Below are 18136 nucleotides of genomic sequence, written 5' to 3'. Positions count from 1 at the left end.
GCATTAGCTCACGCTGCATTTGCTCAATTTCCCAGGGCCTCGTGCTGTCTGTGCTTTGCACTAGTGATTAGTGAGCAAACGGATATTTTGCAGCGCACTCCCGCGCATTGCACTTTTCAGTCGGATAGCGCAGAGCACTGCACACCCACTGCACTATTGGACAGTGGTGGATGGAGTAGGGGCTTAGTTCTCTTTGCATCCCGCTAGTGTTGTCGTGTGACACACCCTGCGCGCCCGTATTCCCCAGCTGGGCCTGCTCCCCCATTTCTTTGCACACTCGCTCCCGGCAGAGGTTTCCCGTCACAGGCACTGCAGGATTTCACTTGCATTTACTGCCGCATTGCTCACTGCCTTACTCATCTCTGCCCTTGCAGCGACACACGAGGCTGCCCCCCCTTTGCAGCGCGCCCCCCCGCATCACGTTGCCTGCCCCGGGCAGAGCAGCTGCATCGCGGTGTTTGCAACGGCCCACAATGCAGAGGTCACGTGCGGGAGGCACACTGCACCCTCCCAGTCCCCCCCACCCCCGCACCCTGCAGAGAGCAGCGCGGTCCGCGCCTCTTTGTCACTCCCCTCCCCCCACCGCAGCGCGCTCGCGGCCGGCCCCGCCCAGCCCCGCCCAGCCCTTCCCGGGGATGGGGGAGGGGAGAGGCAGCCGGCTGTGCCGCGGGAGCCCAGTGCGCATGCTCCCCGGGCCCCTCCCTGCCCGCACATGCGCAGTGGGCACCTGGTGCGGCCGCCATGCTGACATTAACCCAAGCAGGAGCCCGGGGGGGCTGGGCCGCCCCCCCCATTCGAGCCCCGCTTCTCGGGCCCGGCCGCCGCGCGCCCCCCAGCGACTCTCCAGCAGCGAGCGGGGGCCGCGTCCCCCGAAGGGCGGGGGCAGGCGAGGAGAGCGAGTCGGCGCGTCACGTGAGCGCGGCGGCCAATCAGCGCGGCGGTGACGTCGGTGGCGGCTCCCTCCCTCCGCCCCGGGATGTGCTTGGCCCCCACCCGCGGCGCCGCGGGGATTACGGCCGGGCTCCGCCGGGGGCCGCGGAGATGGCCCCCCGCCACCCCGTTCCCGGGCCGGGGCCTGCCCGTCCGCCCGGCAGCCAATCCGGTGAGTGCTCGCTGTTTGCCCCTTTAAGGGCTGGGGGGAGGGGGAGAGCCACGTGGGGTTTGGAGCTGTCAGTCAACCGTGTGCCCGCCCCGTGCTGGTCTCTGAGCCAATGAGGGCCGAGGATGGTGGTGATTGACGGGCGCGGAAAGGCTGCGGTGGGCCTCGTGCTAATCGAGGGGTCACGTGGTCTGATAATGCAGTGGAGGCACCCCCATTGTGTGGGGCTGAATAAGGGAGGGGGAGGTAGGGGGTGCACGGTGCTGCACTGAACAACTTGGAGGGGGCAATTAGCATAAATTAACATATGTCTTAATAGCTGAGTTAAACGGGGCGGAGGGGCCAGTCTTGAGAGGGGCAGGGAGGGAGCGTTGGTGGGGCTCACTGGGGCAGGGGGAGCCTGGGGTGGGGTCAGGCAGGGGGGCAAAGGGGGCTGAGGGACCATGGAGGGGATTGCTAATTGCTATGGGGCAGGGAGAGCCTGGGTTGGGGACAGGCAGGACAAGCGGGTGGGGAGGGATCCCAGGAGGGGGATTACTGGGAGTTGGGGAGCCCATGGGGGCTGGCGAGTAGGGTGTCCCCTTAGCTCAGGGTTGGTGGCGGGGTTCCCAGGGGGCGGGCGTTATCTCACGTTGGGATCTGGGTCTCACCCTGATCCGGGGAAGGGGCCGTGCAGTTACAAGGGAGGGGGCTGGTTTCACCTGGGCCCAGGATGTGGTGACCTTGGGCAAAGGGGATAAGCAGCCCTGGGGGCGACCCAGACGGGATTTGGTGCCGGTGAGGGGCCTGAGAGCTGGGCCCAACCACAAAAGATCCTAAAAACCAAATATTAGGACAAAGCAGCGTGTGCAATCACTGAGTGGAAGGTAAACAACCCGGAAAAATGGGGGTTCAGCCTGCCTGGCCCTGGCAGCTCTTCACTGCTGCAGAGCCAGGGGGATAGTCAGTGGGACTAGCGATGGGGCTAAACACCCCACTTCCCTAGGGTCGCCCCCCACATCCGCCTCTAGCCCCGCGGGAGCGATGGCTGCAGTTACGGCAGCAGAGCCGTTCCCGTGATGATATATTGAACTCCTTTCCTGATGCGAATCATGCAGCAGCAGGCGGCTGGGCCGTGAAAACGCTGTGTCACGGCTGTGGGAGGGAGCAGGCCTGCAGCTGGAGGTGGGACAGGACGGCCTCGCACAAGGGCCTGGTGACTTCAGGGGCTGAAATGACTCATGCGCCTCGCCGTCTCCCTCTGGTCCCACCCCGGGGGCATTGCCTGATCCTTGCAGGGGCTGTGAGGGCCTGGGACCTGCGCTAAGACGGCTAGGGCTTTCCGTGTAAAATGGCCGCTGCAGACAGACCCCACGGGTGGATACGCACACCCTCCCCTGTGTGGGACTAACCCCCCTTCCCGACATCACTGATCCCCCATACCACCCCCTTCCCATCTGGGGGTTCAGCCCTGATCCGAAGCGTGAGCGGAATTTCCATCGCACTGGATCAGGGCGGAGGAAATGTGGAGAGACAAGGGGCGGGGAGGGAGCCCACGCCCGCAGGAAAAGGGGGGTGAAAAACCACCAGACGCCCCCACAAGTCACCCCGTAATCGGTCCCCTTTCCCCGCCCTCCAGAGAGCTTTTTGGGAGGAGATTTTCTGCCTATATTAAAGGGGGCGGAGGGTGGAGGGAGCTCCAAAGATGGCGGCTGCCTGCACCTTGGAGACAGCTTGACAACGGGGGGGGGGAGACAGAACAAAACAAACCCATTTCTAGGCCGAAACCCGTCTTTCCTGGAGAGGGAAGGGGGCCGTGTGCTTGGTGGGAATCCCTGGTGGCTTCTCTTTGCTAATCACTGTGATGTGGGGGGCCCTGGAGATGCCCCACGCCTGCCCCCTCTGTGGGGAGCTCTAACCCTGTGGGGAGCATCCCTGCTCCGTTGTGTGATGGGTCCTAGGGTGAGGTGGTGCCCGTGTCAGTGTCAGGGAAATGGCACCATGAGCGTTCACACTGAGGGGTGCTCGGCGCCACAGGGGGGTGGGCAGCGGTCCCTGTTTGGGGGGTTTGTGCTCCAGGCACGGGGAGCGGTGCTGGCCAGGGTTGGCATTGAGTGCGGGGGGCTGGGCGGGAGTTTCTGACCCGGGTTTTGGTGACGTGAGGTCCCAGGTTTCTCAGGGTGCTGGGGGTGGGGGTGTGGGGAGATGGGGGGCGGTGCTGTTGCCATCTGTGCTGATGGGGAGCTGGGGGGTGTTGGCATTGGGGGGTCTGGATGCCTTTCTGGTGGGATTGATTTCAGGGCCCCCGACTGGGGGTCTGGGGGGGCCGGCGCTGCTGGCGTGTGAGCGGAGGGGCTGCACCTAGTGCCAGGGCAGTTCTGGGGGCACCCGGTCGGGAAGGTTTCTGATAGGATTCTGGGTGCCAGCCCTTGATCGGGTTCCCTGTATCTTGCGCTGTGGGGGAGGGGATGGGGAATGTCAGTGTCTGCGCCGAGGGGCGTCCGGCTGGGGGGGACGAGGTTTGGGGGGCATTTTTGTGACGGGGTTTTGGCGCGTTTCGCGCGGCAGTGGGGCACCCCAGGCGCGGTGAGGGGAGCAGCGGGCTCATTGTCCGCCTTCTTCTCTGCTGCAGCTCAAAATGGCGCTTCCTCCTCTTCCCCTCCCTCCCCGCGGGGAGCAGAACAACAACATCCAACTGCCAGTTCCAACGGTCGCCCCGCCCCCACGTGACTCGGCAGCCAGTTAGCCAGCAACGAATGGCAGCGCCGGCCAATGGCAGCGCGCCGCCTGGGCCGGCGGCTCGAGCGCCCTACGAAGGGGCGGGGTGGAGGGGGTACGTGACTGACGGTAATGGAGACCCATCAGAACGCGGCGCCTCCCAAGCCTCCGTCCAATGAGCTGGCGAAGGGGCAAGCCCGGACGACGGGATGATGTCAGAACTGTCGCCACCCAATCAGAGGCAAGCTGGTGTCTATATAAGGCCGGCCGGGGGCAGGCCGAAAGGCGCCATTTCGCTGAAGCGGAGGAAGGAGCTGGTCGAGGCCTGGTCTGCGAAGGGGGCGGACTCAATCCGGATCCATCCTCCGCCGGGCGGCCCCCAGCCCCCGCCTCCGTGCTACCGACGGGTTCCCAGGACCCTCCCGGCTTCCGTAGAGACCCTTGCCTGCGGCCTCGAGGGTGCTTGTAGAACGCTCCCCATCCCCGGCAGGGCAGCCAAGATGGAGCCGGGCCGGTGATCCCAGTACAATCCAGTGCCATCCGCCTCCCGGACGGGGACCATCCTTCCGGGGACCGGCCTCTGCGGACAGAGGAGGCTCCGAGGAACCCAACGGGCCCTAAATTGAGCGGATCCCGCCAGGACTTGGAGCCCGTCGGGGGGTCCGAAGAGGGGTCCCCACCCCGCATCCCCCTCCCTTCAGCCGCCGCCGCCGCCATTTTCTCTGCTTCCATTCATGTAAATCCCGGTGGATGGTGCCGAGTCCCCGCTTCCTTGGGCTGCTGCGCCCCCACCCCCCGTGCCGGTGCTGCCGCTTGCCTAGCTGGAGCACATCTGTCCGCAGCTGTGCACGGCCCGGCACCCGGCTCGGCTAGCCTGAGCGCCTGCGCCTGGTTCTACTCCGCCGGCGGGGAGGGGAGGGGGGCGTCAGGCTGATCCCTCCCCAGCGCCTCCCCCGCTGTCCGCTGTGTGGGTAGCCGCCCGCCCTGGCTGGGTGATGCTCGGCGGCGGGTGCAACGCGGGCATGTGTCGCTGATCCCCGGCCCGTCCTGCTCCCGCTCCCGGCAAAGTGGGGGCGGCCGAGGACGCAGGATCTGGAGGCGGAGGCGGACCCTGGAAAGCAGCAGCTGCAGGCATGTTGCAGAATGTGAATCCCCACAACAAGTAGGTACCCGCGCCACCCCCGGGGAGCCCGGCCCGGCCGGGCCCGGCTGTTGTGTGCACGGGGGCCTGGCCCGGCCCGGACTGGCTGTTGTGTGCACAGGGAGCCTGGCCTGGCCAGGCTGCAGGGCGGGTGTATGGGGACCCGGGGTGCACTGCCAGGGTGCTCTGTGCAGCGCTGTCTTACCAGTGGGGCTGGTGTCTCTTCACAGGCCCATGTTATGCATTAGGGGCTTGGTTCATGTACACAGGGTCGCTTTCCTGCCCTGGGTGAAGGGAGGGACTGGGCCTGTGCCTGGCTTGCATGGGCGGGGAGGAGAGAGGGGAGGTGTATCTTGCTCCCAGTGTCACTGTGTGGAGAGGGGAAGGCTTGGATTCAGGAGTCCTTTCTGCTCGTGATGGGGGAGGGTTGGACCCTGCCACGGAAAGGAATTGGGTGCTGTGTGTGTATGCGCTGTTGGGGTTCGTGGTACCCGCTGTTGTGGTGCCTGGTGTTTCTGCAGTGCACTGTTTAAGCAGGGCCCAGCCCCTCTGGTTCAGATACGTACTGTGTCTGCTGATGTCAGGGCATGTGGAGCAGCTACTCAGGTGTGTGGTGATGGTTTGCCTGAGCAGTGCATTAAATGGGGGTGCTGATTGCTGCCCCTGGGGTTCCTGCATTATGTATGTGTTTCCATTTGCACCTTCTGCAAGTGCATTGGGTGACTTGGATTTATTTACGTAGACAAATCCATTTCCATCACACACTATTTATTTGGGGCTCCCCTTATTTTTGCACTCCTGGTGCCACAGCTGTCATGGCATGTGTTTGGGTGCCTTTATTCGCCTCTGGCGGGCAGGGTGCTGGATCTGCACCTGCCATGTGTTGCAGTTATGATTGTGTCTGGGTACTCGGAGACCTGCCCCAGTTCAATGTGCTTTTCATGTTGCACTGCTATTTCTCTGCCTCAGGAACAGCCCAGTCACTGGGGGTGTTTGGCTGGGGGCCTGCACTGAGGGCTAGGCTGTCCATGCCGCAGGGTCATTGGAGTCAGGTCTGGGTCACGGCTTGGGGGGGGTGAGTGTTCTGTGCAGTCATGCTTGGGCAGAGGATGGTGGGTGGCAGTGTGTGTGAGTCAGGCATGTCAGTCCTGTGTGCCTGCTCCCACCACTGTTCACTAGCTTGCCCCTTTGGGAGGGAAGGGAGGTTGCACCTAGTCTGTGGAGCTGGGGGTGGATTCATGGGCTCACAGATCTTAAGGCAAGAAGGGTTCATTCTGAGTCTGTCTGAGCTGTACAGTACAGGCAGAGAATGCTCTGTGATCCCTGCATCCCCTTGGGATGGTTTACCCTGCAGCCCATCTCCAAGGGGACCGCCAGGGTGGACCTGACACTGAACCCAATCCAAATACAAGCACATGCAGCCTTGTGGGGGTGACTCAAATCCCTTGGCCTTCTCACGTATGGGCTGGGTCTCCTAAGTGGTTTTCCCCTCAGCTCTAGTGACTCCCTCTGCCATTGCGAAGTAAAGGATGGAAGCAGCTAGCTTCCTGCCCTCTCCAGGCAGAGGGTGTGGAGCAGGGTGGTGTGTTGGCTGGAACAGACTGACCCTCTGTCTGTGCCACACCCAGGTAGGGGTGTGTGTGTGTGTGAGAGAGAGAGAGATGGAAAGTGACCCCTCCGGTGACCTGTCCTTACTCTCCTGGCTAATAGCCGGCACTGCGATGGGCAGGGAGGGTCCCTGCTCCCTTCCTGTCTTTTATTACATCCTTGGCGTTTGAGGGGCAGCCTGGGGATTCCCCCAGATGGCCTCCTGTCCATGGCTGATGTCTGAAAGGATGCTGCTGCTGACTTGTCAGCTTAGACTGCCCAGGCCTCTGGGCCCCCAGGGAAGGTGGGAATTCTCAAACTAGTCACCTGACAGAGACCACTTGCCCTGGAGTTGAGTAGTAGTTGCTTATGGCAGGATTTAAGTTGTGATATTTGCTAGGAGTCTCCCAAATGTTATGGGAAATATCTTCTCTCTCCAGGTGACAGCATACAGGCACCTGATGCTGCTTTGCTTTGGCAGAGTTTCACCCACTCATGGCTCGTATGGGCTGGTCCTCCACCTTTTATCAGCCTATACAAAAGCCATGTCTGGGGGGAGGGAGGATTTTCCCAGGGATACACTGGGGGGTGGGTGTCTCAGTATCCCAAGGTCAGTGCCTGACTTCTGGCTGGTTGCCAATGCTATGTAGCCCAGGTTTCCCCCACTGTGGAGCCAGGGGGCTCCCCAGGATTCCTTGTTAGCATGACATGAGCTCTGAGCTGGAACTGTAACACCTGCTCAGCTCCCCTGGTTGTTGCAGGGCTGTGAGTAGGGCCCATAGCATCCTGGTGACACAGTACAGCCTCTGCCATTCCCTTCCTGTGTGTACCTTGGTGGGAAGTCTGGTTCCTTGGTGTTTGGCCCTGGGGATACTGTCTGCCTGAGTGTATTCATTGTCTGTCTTGGCTAATTTACACAGCACCTCCGCTCTTACTTGGTTCGTTAGAGGGAAATGGGTGAAATGTGACGTGCAGGGTGTCAGACTGGCCTTAACCTCTGAGTGAATCTATAGCTCCTTCCATGCTAGATTGCGGAGCAGCGGGAGACCTCCATGCAGTGTGAGGTCTGCTTGTACTACCTGTGCCTTATGCGAGTGTAATGCTGCCTATGTGTAGTCCCCATCAGCGGTCCCTTCCACTTCTAATTGAGGAGAGGACCCTGCCCTGTGGCATTAGGTATCTTCTGCGTGGGACCTTGGGCAGTCACTTGTAGGGAACAGTCCTGTCCAGGGGGCATAGAACTAGATGTGGCTTTTCACGGATCTAATCTGCCATCCTTTGTTTCCAGACATAACCGGGATCTGTGCCAGAACCTTGAATCTCTCTGGTGCCTGTGGTGTGGTTTTGTAGCTACTCACACTCATGGGTGACACACTGGTTTTGGTGTTAGACAGCAAGATCTCTGGGGTCTAGGCTGCTAGGAAAGGACTGGTTCATGCTTCCATAGAAACAGTTGGAAATGCAGCCCTGGGCAAGTGGCAATTAGCTAGAGTTCATGGCCTCTTCCTGGGCATGCATGTGATGGAGAATTCACCCCCACCCATCCCTGAGAAACAGATTCCCTTTGTACACTTTTCTCTCTGCCTTTTGCTTGTTCTTGAATGGATGCTTTCTAGCTTAAAGGTAAGCAGAGCAATGCTCCCTGCCCTAATTGTGTTCTAGGAGTGGGTATAAATAGCACAGACACCTTTCAGCTTTGCTTCAGTAATGTGTCTTGGGGAGATGTTTCAGAAGAAGTCCTTCCCATGGGCTCTTTCCCTGTATCCTGCACCTGTGTTGTCTGTAGGCCCTTTTGCTCTAAACCGTGCTGTGTGGTGGTTGCCCTGGGCCGGATAGTATAAATTCCTTGGTCCTAGAGCTGCCCTTCTAATGGTGTCTTTGCTCCCATTTCAGGATTTTGGGGGAGGGCAGTACTGGGCTCATGGGCCTGGCAACCGAGTCGACCCCAGGCAAGCGGATCCGCAAGCCATCACTGCTCTACGAGGGTTTCGAGAGCCCTACCATGGCATCGGTGCCGGCTCTGCACCTGCCTCAGGTGAACCCTCCACCACCGGAGGTGTCCAACCCCAAAAGCCAGGCAGGGTCACCAACCAGCTGCAGTATCTCCACAAGGTGGTGATGAAGGCCCTTTGGAAACACCAGTTCGCCTGGCCCTTCCGTCAGCCCGTGGATGCTGTCAAGCTGGGCCTGCCGGTAATGAGCCCTGCGGGCTGGGTGTGGGAGTGTCTGAGGCCCATAGCGTGGGAGGTGTGTGTGTCTGTGTCCCCCAGATGATCCTAACTGGCTGGGATAGTGTGCGTGTCTGCACTGCTCCCAGCTGGCTGGGATAGTGCGAGCAGTTCCAGGGGTGTTAGGTTGCATTATTCAAATACTGCTTGGCCGTGTGGCTTGACCTACAGTATTCCCTCTAGCCAGGCAGTCCCAGGGACAGCACTGTCCCACCCTAGGGTCTACCACAAAGATGCAGCTGCAGGTGCCTGGGCTGTGCCACTCCCAATTCCTCCCTCCCGACCTGTGGTGTTCTCAGCTGGTTCCATGCTGTCCCAGAGCTGAGGTTCTCCAGGTCCCTGTATATCTGGCCTGCTTGGCGTGTCCTGGTAGCTTCCCCAGAACAGCCGCCCCTCCCCACTGCTCCCTACAAAGGTATGGATGAGGTGATGCAGCCGCTTTACAGGTAACCCGGACACTTTCCCACCTAATCTCTTGTGCCCTGAATGCGTTTTGCAGATTCCCATCCATGAATTTGTAGAAGACATCATGTGACCCCAATATTAAACGCCAGCCCCCCGTGCACCTGTGGCGCTCAAGGATTTAAAGCCCGGAGGTAAATTCCACTTAGGTTTGCTCTTACTTTAGCTTTAGTCTCCTCAGTCCCTGCCACATGCTGCCTGGGACTAGAGTAGGCCAGGCTGTTGGGACACTGGGACCACAGCCATTCATGGTCACCAGCTGTCCCCATAGCTTAAGCTTCCCCCAGCAGAGCTGACCTCTGCTCTGTAAAACACAAGGAAGGTTCTTTGTATGTGAGGCTGAATCCAGCGTTGGCTGGAATGCTGCAGGCACCCTCGCAAGTTTTGCTGAGCTGATACAGCTCCTGCCCTTTGCCGGGTGACTTGAATGTAGAAACTGGAATGAGACCTGTGTGTGTTGGTGACGTTACGCAGCCCCTCTGTGTATGTGTGTTCCTCTTGGGTATTTCTGGGCTTCCATTGCCAGCAGCCCCGTTGGGGGGTCTGATCATTTGCCCAGGGTTAAACACTGGTAAACCCAGCAGTCCTGCCAGGCAGGATGGGGGAGGGTTCTGGAGAAGCTGGGCTCCGAACTCTGAACATGCTGGGTTCTGGGGCTGCTGGGCTAATGGGAAGGCCTGTTGGTTAGTCAGTCTGTTCTACCTACTGGAACAGGCTGTAGTGTGAGTGTGTGGGACAGGCTGACTGGACAGGGAGAGCACGTGTTGACAGTGTTGGGAGCTGTGCGCCTGGGAGCGTGCGTGACTGGGATCCTTGTTTTAGGGCTCACACCTTGTGACTGACCTCCTGGCCCCTTGTGCTCTTCTGCCGGCAGGATTATCACAAGATCATCAAGCAGCCCATGGACATGGGGACGATCAAGCGGCGCCTGGAGAACAACTATTACTGGGGCGCGGCAGAGTGCATGCAGGACTTCAACACCATGTTCACCAACTGTTACATCTACAACAAGGTGAGAGCCGTGCCTCCCTGCTGGGAGTTTATCCTTGGGCTTTCCCTGGAGCTGGCATGAGCACTACCTCCTCCCTGCTCTCTCTATCTAATCCCTCCTCTCTGCATCCTCCCGTAGCCCACAGATGACATTGTGCTGATGGCCCAGACCCTGGAGAAGATTTTCTTGCAGAAAGTGGCCCAGATGCCCCCGGAGGAGCAGGAGATAGTCATCACTGTGGCCAAGAACAGCCACAAGAAGGGGGCTTCCCGGGCAGCAGGTATGTGTGCTCTGTGAGGGGGAAACGAGCAGGAGTTTGCTCCAGAGGAGTGTGGGGCAGCAGGCAGCAGCTCCAATTTGGGGGCGAGCAGACCCCAGATGTGAAGGAATGAGTGTTCCCTGGGAAGCCCGAGCCAGAAACGGGGGGGCGGGGGGCGGTCGGGCGGTCTTGTAGCCAGAGATTGGTGGGCTGGGAGCCAGGACTCGTGGGTTCATTTTCAGCTGTGGTGTTGGACAGGTCCTTGTGTAATGGTGACCATATCCCTTGGTGCTGGTGCTAACTGGTGCCTGCGTATTCCCCCAGCTCTTCTGGCAGGAGGTGTCACTGCAGCTCACCAGGTGCCAGCAGTCTCTTCAGTCTCCCACACCTCGCTGTACACCCCAAGCGCTGAGATCCCCACCACTGTCCTCAATATCCCCCACCCCTCGGTGATCTCTGCACCGCTTCTCAAGTCGCTGCACTCCGTGTCCCAGCCAGTGCTGGCTGTGCCTGCTTCCACGCAGCCTGTGGCCAAGGTAGGCACCCACCTGCCTGATCTGGGGTGGGGTTGGTCTGCCTGGCAGGGGGGTGGGTGGTCATTCCTGTGGGGCAGGGAAGTTTGGGCTGAGTTGTGCTGTCTGCAGTCAGTCCTGCTGTGGAAGGGCTGGCACTGGCAGTCAGGGAGACAGAGGCTGCAGTTGGACATGTGGGGGTCAGAAAAATATTGGCTGTAGGGGTGCAGTGTGCATTCAGGCTGCAGGGGGTGGGGCTGCTGGTCCTGTGTGGGCTTGGGGTTGGGGTCTGGCCCCACGCAGAGCCACAGCTCACATGTTTTGTGTCCCTGGCCCACAGAAGAAGGGTGTGAAGCGGAAAGCGGACACTACCACCCCCACTACCACAGCCATCATCGCCACTAGCAGGGAGTCCTCCCCCTCAGCCACTCTTCTGGAGCCCAAAGCAGCCAAGATCCCCACCCGGCGGGAGAGCGGGCGCCCCATCAAGCCCCCCAAGAAGGACCTGCCTGACTCTCAGCAGCACCAGACCTCCAAGAAGGGCAAGCTGTCGGAGCAGCTCAAGTATTGCAACGGCATCCTCAAAGACCTGGTGTCCAAGAAGCACGCTGCCTACGCCTGGCCGTTCTACAAGCCCGTTGATGCCTCGGCCCTGGGGCTGCACGACTACCATGAGATCATCAAGTGCCCCATGGACCTCAGCACCATCAAGGTACGTTGGGGGCTGTCCAGGAAGGGGTGCTGGAGAACTTGGGTGAAGTCCTGGCATCTCCCTCTGGGGATGGAGCGGCCTTAGAACCTGCCTGTGACCTGCCCCTGGAAGGGGTCAACCCACGAGCCTCAGAGCTGTCATGGTCTGAGCTGTGGCCTTCTGGCTCTGGGTCTACAGCAGACGGGTCCCCATTGGGGAGCCTGGGAGGATCCCCCTGCATCTCAGCCCTGTGGAAGGTGGAGTCACTGGCTTGCAGGCTGCCTGTGGTAGCCTTGGACTCTGGCCCACCTCGGGAGTGGTGGGGGCTGCCCTGCCCCCAGCAGCTCCTGGAAGGCTGGCCAGTGGTAACTGCCAGACTGGCTGGTATGTGAGCCATGTAGCGCTGGGGTGCAGGGGGGTCCCCTTGCTGCAGCCTAGTCCGGGTAGAACCTGAGGGGTGGGAGGGTCTGTGCCCCTCCCTGGTGCAGCCACCCCACTCACCCTGTGCTCTGTCCGTGGTGCAGCGGAAGATGGAGAACCGGGATTACCACGACGCGCAGGAATTTGCTGCTGACGTCAGGTTAATGTTCTCCAACTGCTACAAGTACAACCCGCCCGACCACGATGTGGTGGCCATGGCTCGCAAGCTGCAGGTGAGTGGGGCAGCGGGGCCAGGTGGCGATTTCCCTCCCTGGGCTGAGCATGCCTTCGTTTCCCCGCTGCACTGGCTAACCCTCCCCTCCCTTCTCCTGCAGGACGTGTTCGAGTTCAGCTACGCCAAGATGCCGGATGAGCCGCTGGACACCAACCCCCCGTCGGCCGGCCTGTCTGGAGCCCTCTCGAAATCCTCCTCTGAGGAGTCCTCCAGCGATGACGACGATGATGAAGACGACGACGAAGATGAGGATGACGATGACGAAGAGAGCAGCAGCGAGAGTTCGTCGGAGAGTGAGGAGAGCTCTGACTCGGAGGAGGAGCGTGCCAACCGGCTGGCTGAGCTGCAGGAGCAGGTGAGGCAGTCGACCCTGGCCATAAGGGGTGTGGAGGTGGCACCTTCTAGTGGGGGGCCAGTGCTCAGCCTGGTCCCCTCCACTTAGTTACTCCGTGGGGGAGCTGTCTTGGGGACTGCCTCTTGTTCCATGGCTAGCGCTTAGATCCCCCTGCCCCTGCCTGCATGCTGGGCCGTCCGTGCTGTACCTGATTTCCATCTCCCTCCTGGCCGCAGGCTGGATTCCCGGATTCCCTGGCTGTGTCCTAGTCTCCTCTGGCCCTGCCTCTCTGCTAGTGTTGAGCTCCCTGTGCCCCATCCCTTCTGTCCCCCAGCTGGGGGCAGTGCAGGAGCAGCTGGCTGTGCTGTGGCAGGGCGCAGTGTTAGCAGCCCCGTGGGTCGCTGGGGCCCCTCTCACTGCTGTGTCTCCCCCCTAGCTGCGAGCTGTGCATGAGCAGCTGGCTGCCCTGTCGCAGGGCCCGGTCTCCAAGCCCAAAAAGAAGCGGGAGAGGAAGGAGAAGAAAAAGAAGAAGAAATCGGAGAAGCACAAGGGCCGGGGAGGTGATGAGGAGACACGGGCGCGCCAGGCCCAGCTGAAGAAGGCCAAGAAGGCGGGGGGCAGCAGTGGAGGGACCAGCGGGAGCAGCAGCAGCAGCACCACCAAGTGAGGGGGCTGGGGCTGGTGGGGATATGCGGGGTGACAGCAGGGCAGCCCTTGTTCCACCCAGTGGGGAGCGGCGAGGGCAGCTGCATGATGACTTTCTTTCCCCGGCGGATCGACCATGGCGATGACCTTGTGTGAACAAGCCAAAGCATGTCTGATGGCTGCCTGCCACCGACTCCCTGCGATCCTGGGCCCTTGCCTGGATCGGGGGCACAGGTCCTCGCTGGGCTTAGCTGCTCCTGGGAAAGCAGTGGGTCTGACACCCAGTGGTGCCTCTTGGGGTCCCCACACAATGGCAGCAGGGGCCTCCTGGAGGAGCTGAGTCTGTGAGCGCCTCTGCCCTCCCAGGTGAATCCCTAGGCAGGTCCCATCTCCGCAGCATCCCCTTCCTGTGGGTGCGTCCGACTGGGTGGTAGCAAAGGGGTCTTGCTCACCCCACAGCTCCCTCCTCCCCATCCCCTCATAAGTCCCATAGCACATCCTGCAGGCTTATTGGCGTGGTGGTGGTGGGCTGGGTTCTGTGACTCCCCCAGGAAGTGGATCTGTGGCCAACAGGTGGGTTGACATCAGTCAGCAAGCAGAAAATCTTGATTGAAATCTAGTTGCGATTGTATTTAGTTATTTTCCTAGAAAGGGTGGCTCTCGTTAGTTGAGAACCATTAAAAGGTTCATTTGCAGCGCAATATAAACTTTGTGATGCGTGGCGGCTCTGTTGGCTATCCAGAAAGGATACGGCAGATCTGCACGTTTTTATTTGTCATTCTGTTACATGGTTTGTTGTGCAAGGAAGTGGAATATTGTATTTATTTACTAGGTTTGTCATGCTGGTTTGAGGGACGTTGGAATGCCATTTAAAAAGGCACAAAACGTTTTAAAATTATTTTTAGCCAAATAAAACAGCCTTAAACATGCTGGCCGTTCCGTGAACTGAAGTGGTAGTTTCTGGTCACCAAGATCTGGAGCCAATAGATCCCATCCTCACACCTCGATTGGGTGAGGGTAGTTCCCAGCTGGGTTCTTTGAAATGCACACTGGCCGTGTGAGTGGCAGGGCTGGCTCTGGCGCACGGTGGCCCAGAGGAGGGGGTTCCATATGGCCAAGTGACACGTGTCCCCCCTGCCCCCCAACAGGAATTCTAATAAGGTGTCGAAGGCAGTGCTGCCAGCACCCCCCATGCTCTACGACTCGGAGGAGGAGGAGGAGAGCAAGCCCATGACCTACGACGAGAAGCGCCAGCTCAGCCTGGACATCAACAAGCTGCCCGGGGAGAAGCTGGGGCGGGTGGTGCACATCATCCAGTCCCGCGAGCCCTCGCTGCGTGACTCCAACCCCGAGGAGATCGAGATCGACTTTGAGACCCTGAAGCCCTCAACCCTGCGCGAGCTGGAGCGCTACGTGCTGTCCTGCCTGCGCAAGAAGCCACGCAAGCCCTACAGTGAGAGTGAGTTGGGGAGGATGGTCCGGGTGGGTTGAGCTCTAAACTGGGGCCTGGGAGCTCTGGGTTCAGGTCCCTGCCCTGACACAGACCCTTGTGATCTTGGACAAGTCCCTGAGCCTCCATCTGCCGATGTGAAACCAGCCCTGCCCTGCTGCCCGGGGGTGGGGGGTAAGTATGTGAATGAGAGAAGTGCTTGGACACCTACCGAAGAGCAGTGGTAGATAAGACCTCGGTGGTACTTGGGAGGGGAGTTGGTGTCACTGGGAGCCTTGCAGTGAGTGTGTCAGTGGGGAGGGGAGACGTCCGCAGTGACACCCTGTCCTGCCTTTACACGATCCCAAAGGCCTTACAGTGGAGGGGGGCTGGGGCATTGGGGGAGCCTTGGGGAGGGTGTGCTCTGCCCCCGGTGTGCGCACACTGGAGATGGGGTGGGGCTGAAGGATCCTTGCAACAGCTGAGTGCAGCAGTGGGCTTGTGTGCATCCCATGCTGGTGGGAGCAGAGGGGCTCAGGCAGACCCCCAGGGTGGGAGCTACCCTCCATCCGCGGGGAAGCCCTCAGCACATCTGTCCCTCCCTTTGCAGCCATGAAGAAGCCGGTGGGGAAGACGAAGGAGGAGCTGGCTCTGGAGAAGAAACGGGAGCTGGAGAAGCGGCTGCAGGACGTGAGCGGCCAGCTCAACTCCACCAAGAAGCCCCCAAGAAGGGTAAGTGCAGGGCAGTGGGGCCGGGGGCACCTGGCTTGCCTCTGTGGAGAGCCAGTGTTGGCATCCGGGAGGGAGCAGGGGGTTCGTATGTGGGTGAGTGATTCCAGCCCTGGGAACTGACGGGCTCCCTCGTTCCGGCAGCCAACGAGAAGCCGGAGTCGGCCCAGCAGGTGGCCGTGTCGCGGCTCAGTGCCAGCAGCTCCAGCTCCGACTCCAGCAGCAGCAGCTCCAGCTCCTCCTCCTCGGACACCAGCGACTCGGATTCCGGCTAGAGCGGCCAGGCAGTGGCGGCCATGGCAACGGCAGGTGGCATCGTGGCCAGGCGGAAGCGCGGGCAGGTTCAGAAGAGGCTCTGCGGGACCGGACCCCATGTGAACCGAACTGAGCGGCTCCGTCTGGCGAGCAGCGTCCCCAGGGGCGAGGGAAGGCACTGAGGGGTCCCTGCCCCTGGGGTGCCAGGGACTGCCCTGCAAGGACTCGGGGACTGCCCCAGTGTTTACAGCTCGGGGCTCCTGGGTGTTGTCGGTCCAGAGGCTGCGCTTGTGCCGGCCCGGTACAGCCGGCGTAGGACCCGGCGCGACCCCAGCCAGGTTTTACCGTTTGGTTTGGTTTGTTTCTGACGCGTGGGAGTTTTTCCCAGTGCAGAGTTTGGGTTTTAAAGGGTTTGGAAATCTCCACGTTTGGATTTGCTTGGGGGGCCTGGCCTGACAGACGGATGCTGTGGGCCCCTCATCTGCTCTGGGCTGCGTCATCGGGGGCCCCCTCCATCATCTCACATCCTGACCGGCCTCGTCCCCCTCTCCGGGGAGGGTTTATTTATTTGAGCAGCGTTTGGGCCGCGTGGGGCCGCCCGCCTGCCCGCCCGCCCGCCCGGCCCCGGCTCCAGGACTGCGCAGTGTACAGAGCCTGTGGGGCGGCCCAGGCAGCATGCTCCTTACGGGGGGTGGGGGGCTGTTTTTTATGTTGATTGTACAATTGTTTTCTACTCGTCCTTCGCTCCCCCCTCAGCCCCCCAGGGTGGGTTTGCCTGCCCCTGTGTTCAAACCTCTCCAGCCTGTAACATGTAAATAAAGAAAATACTATTGGATGCTGGGTTGTCTCTGGCCAGGCCATGGCCGCGTCCCTCAGCGTGGGTGCTGGGGCCCTGCGGGGGCTGGGAATGCAGTCATAGGGCCAATGGCAGATGTGGGGCAGAGTCCTAGACACCCCCACGTGCGGAGCTGGGGATGGAACCCAGGAGTCCTGGCTCAGCCCCCTAGACTGGAGCTGCAGCTGGAACCCCATCTTCTATCTTCGAGTGATTGCTCATATCCATTCCAATGTAGGTGTGTGCGCGCCCCGTGCACAGATTCCCGGAACCTTTTTCCCTAGCAAGCCCCACCGCCGGTAGAGCTATGGCCTTGGCGGTCGTAATGCGCCACTGCTCGTGGCTTCAGGCGGCCTCACCCTGGAGGTTCAACAGGCCACAGGACTTGCCCTATGGTCTGGTATAAGAAGACAGCGCTGCTGTCTCAAGGACTCCCCCAGTGAAGTCCTTCTTTCCGCCTGACAGCAGTCCAGGGCTCAAAGGTAACCTCCGCTCAGACCGGCCTCGACCCACCCAGCAGAGGAGAGGCTCTTGCTACCGCGGTGGCAGAGTAGCTCAAGGGCCTTTGGCCAGTTCCACTGTAACCAGGACATTTTCCTTCCTGTGTTCTTTCCAAAACCCCACGAGTCGGAGGAGGAAAGGAGAGGACATTCGCTGGACGTCAGGCGAGCCCTGGCCTTCTATATCGAGCGGACCAAGCCTTTCCGGAAGTCGACACAGCTCTTCGTAGCTGTGGCGGATAGGATGAAGGGCTCGCCTGTCTCCACCCAGCGAATCTCCAACTGGATTACTGCCTGCATTAGAGCATGCTATGAGCAGGCAGGGGTACCCCTCCCAGGTGCGGTAAGAGCACACTCCACTAGGGCCCAGGCCTCTTCCGCAGCCTTTCTGGAGCGGGTTCCCCTGCAGGACATCTGCAGGGCAGCGACCTGGTCGTCAGTCCATACGTTCACGTCGCATTACGCCATCATGGAACAGGCGAGGGAAGATGCAGGGTTCGGCAGAGCCGTGCTGTCAAGAGCAGGTCACCCATAACTCCTACCCTCCTCCAAGGTACGGCTACGCAATCACCTACATTGGAATGCATATGAGCAATCACTCGAAGATAGAAAACAGGGTTACTTACCAGTAACTGTTGTTCTTCGAGATGTGTTGCTCATATCCATTCCAAACCCACCCCCCGTCCCCGCTGTCGGAGTTGGCAGAAAGAAGGAACTGGGGGCCCGCGGGGCCAGCAGCGCTCTTTATACCGCGATATGAGTGCGGCACTCCAGGGGCGCCTGAGCTGGCCATGCGGGGCTTGCTAGGGAAAAAGGTTCCGGGCATCTGTGCACGGGGCGCGCACACACCTACATTGGAATGGATATGAGCAATCACTCGAAGAACAACAGTTACTGGTAAGTAACCTTGTTTTTCCAGGGTAGCCCCTGGAGGGGTCAGCCTGGGGGAGGCCCTCATCTCCAGCCCTCAGGGGAAGCTGCCGTGCAGCGCTGGGGTCTCGGCACATCCCAGGCCGGGGCCAGGCAGAGATGGGAAGTTCAGGGGGGCCCTGGCCCAGGGGCATGGAGGCGAGGGGTCTGGGTTCAG

At 60.6% G+C, this 18136-nt stretch overlaps 1 pseudogene; it reads left to right on the top strand.

The window, feature by feature from the left end:
• The first annotated feature begins 4875 nt into the window (after positions 1-4875).
• LOC137163485 (bromodomain-containing protein 2-like) lies at positions 4876-16547 on the top strand (annotated as a pseudogene).
• The last annotated feature ends 1589 nt before the right edge of the window (positions 16548-18136 follow it).

This window comes from Emydura macquarii, unplaced genomic scaffold (genome assembly GCF_026122565.2).
Source record: "Emydura macquarii macquarii isolate MOO-44397 ecotype Brisbane River unplaced genomic scaffold, CSIRO-AGI_Emac_v2 contig_2584, whole genome shotgun sequence".
In the NCBI taxonomy this organism is placed as follows: Eukaryota; Metazoa; Chordata; order Testudines; family Chelidae; genus Emydura; species Emydura macquarii.
The sequence above is the reverse complement of the archived record's forward strand: the minus strand, read 5'-3'. Positions and strand labels throughout refer to the sequence as shown.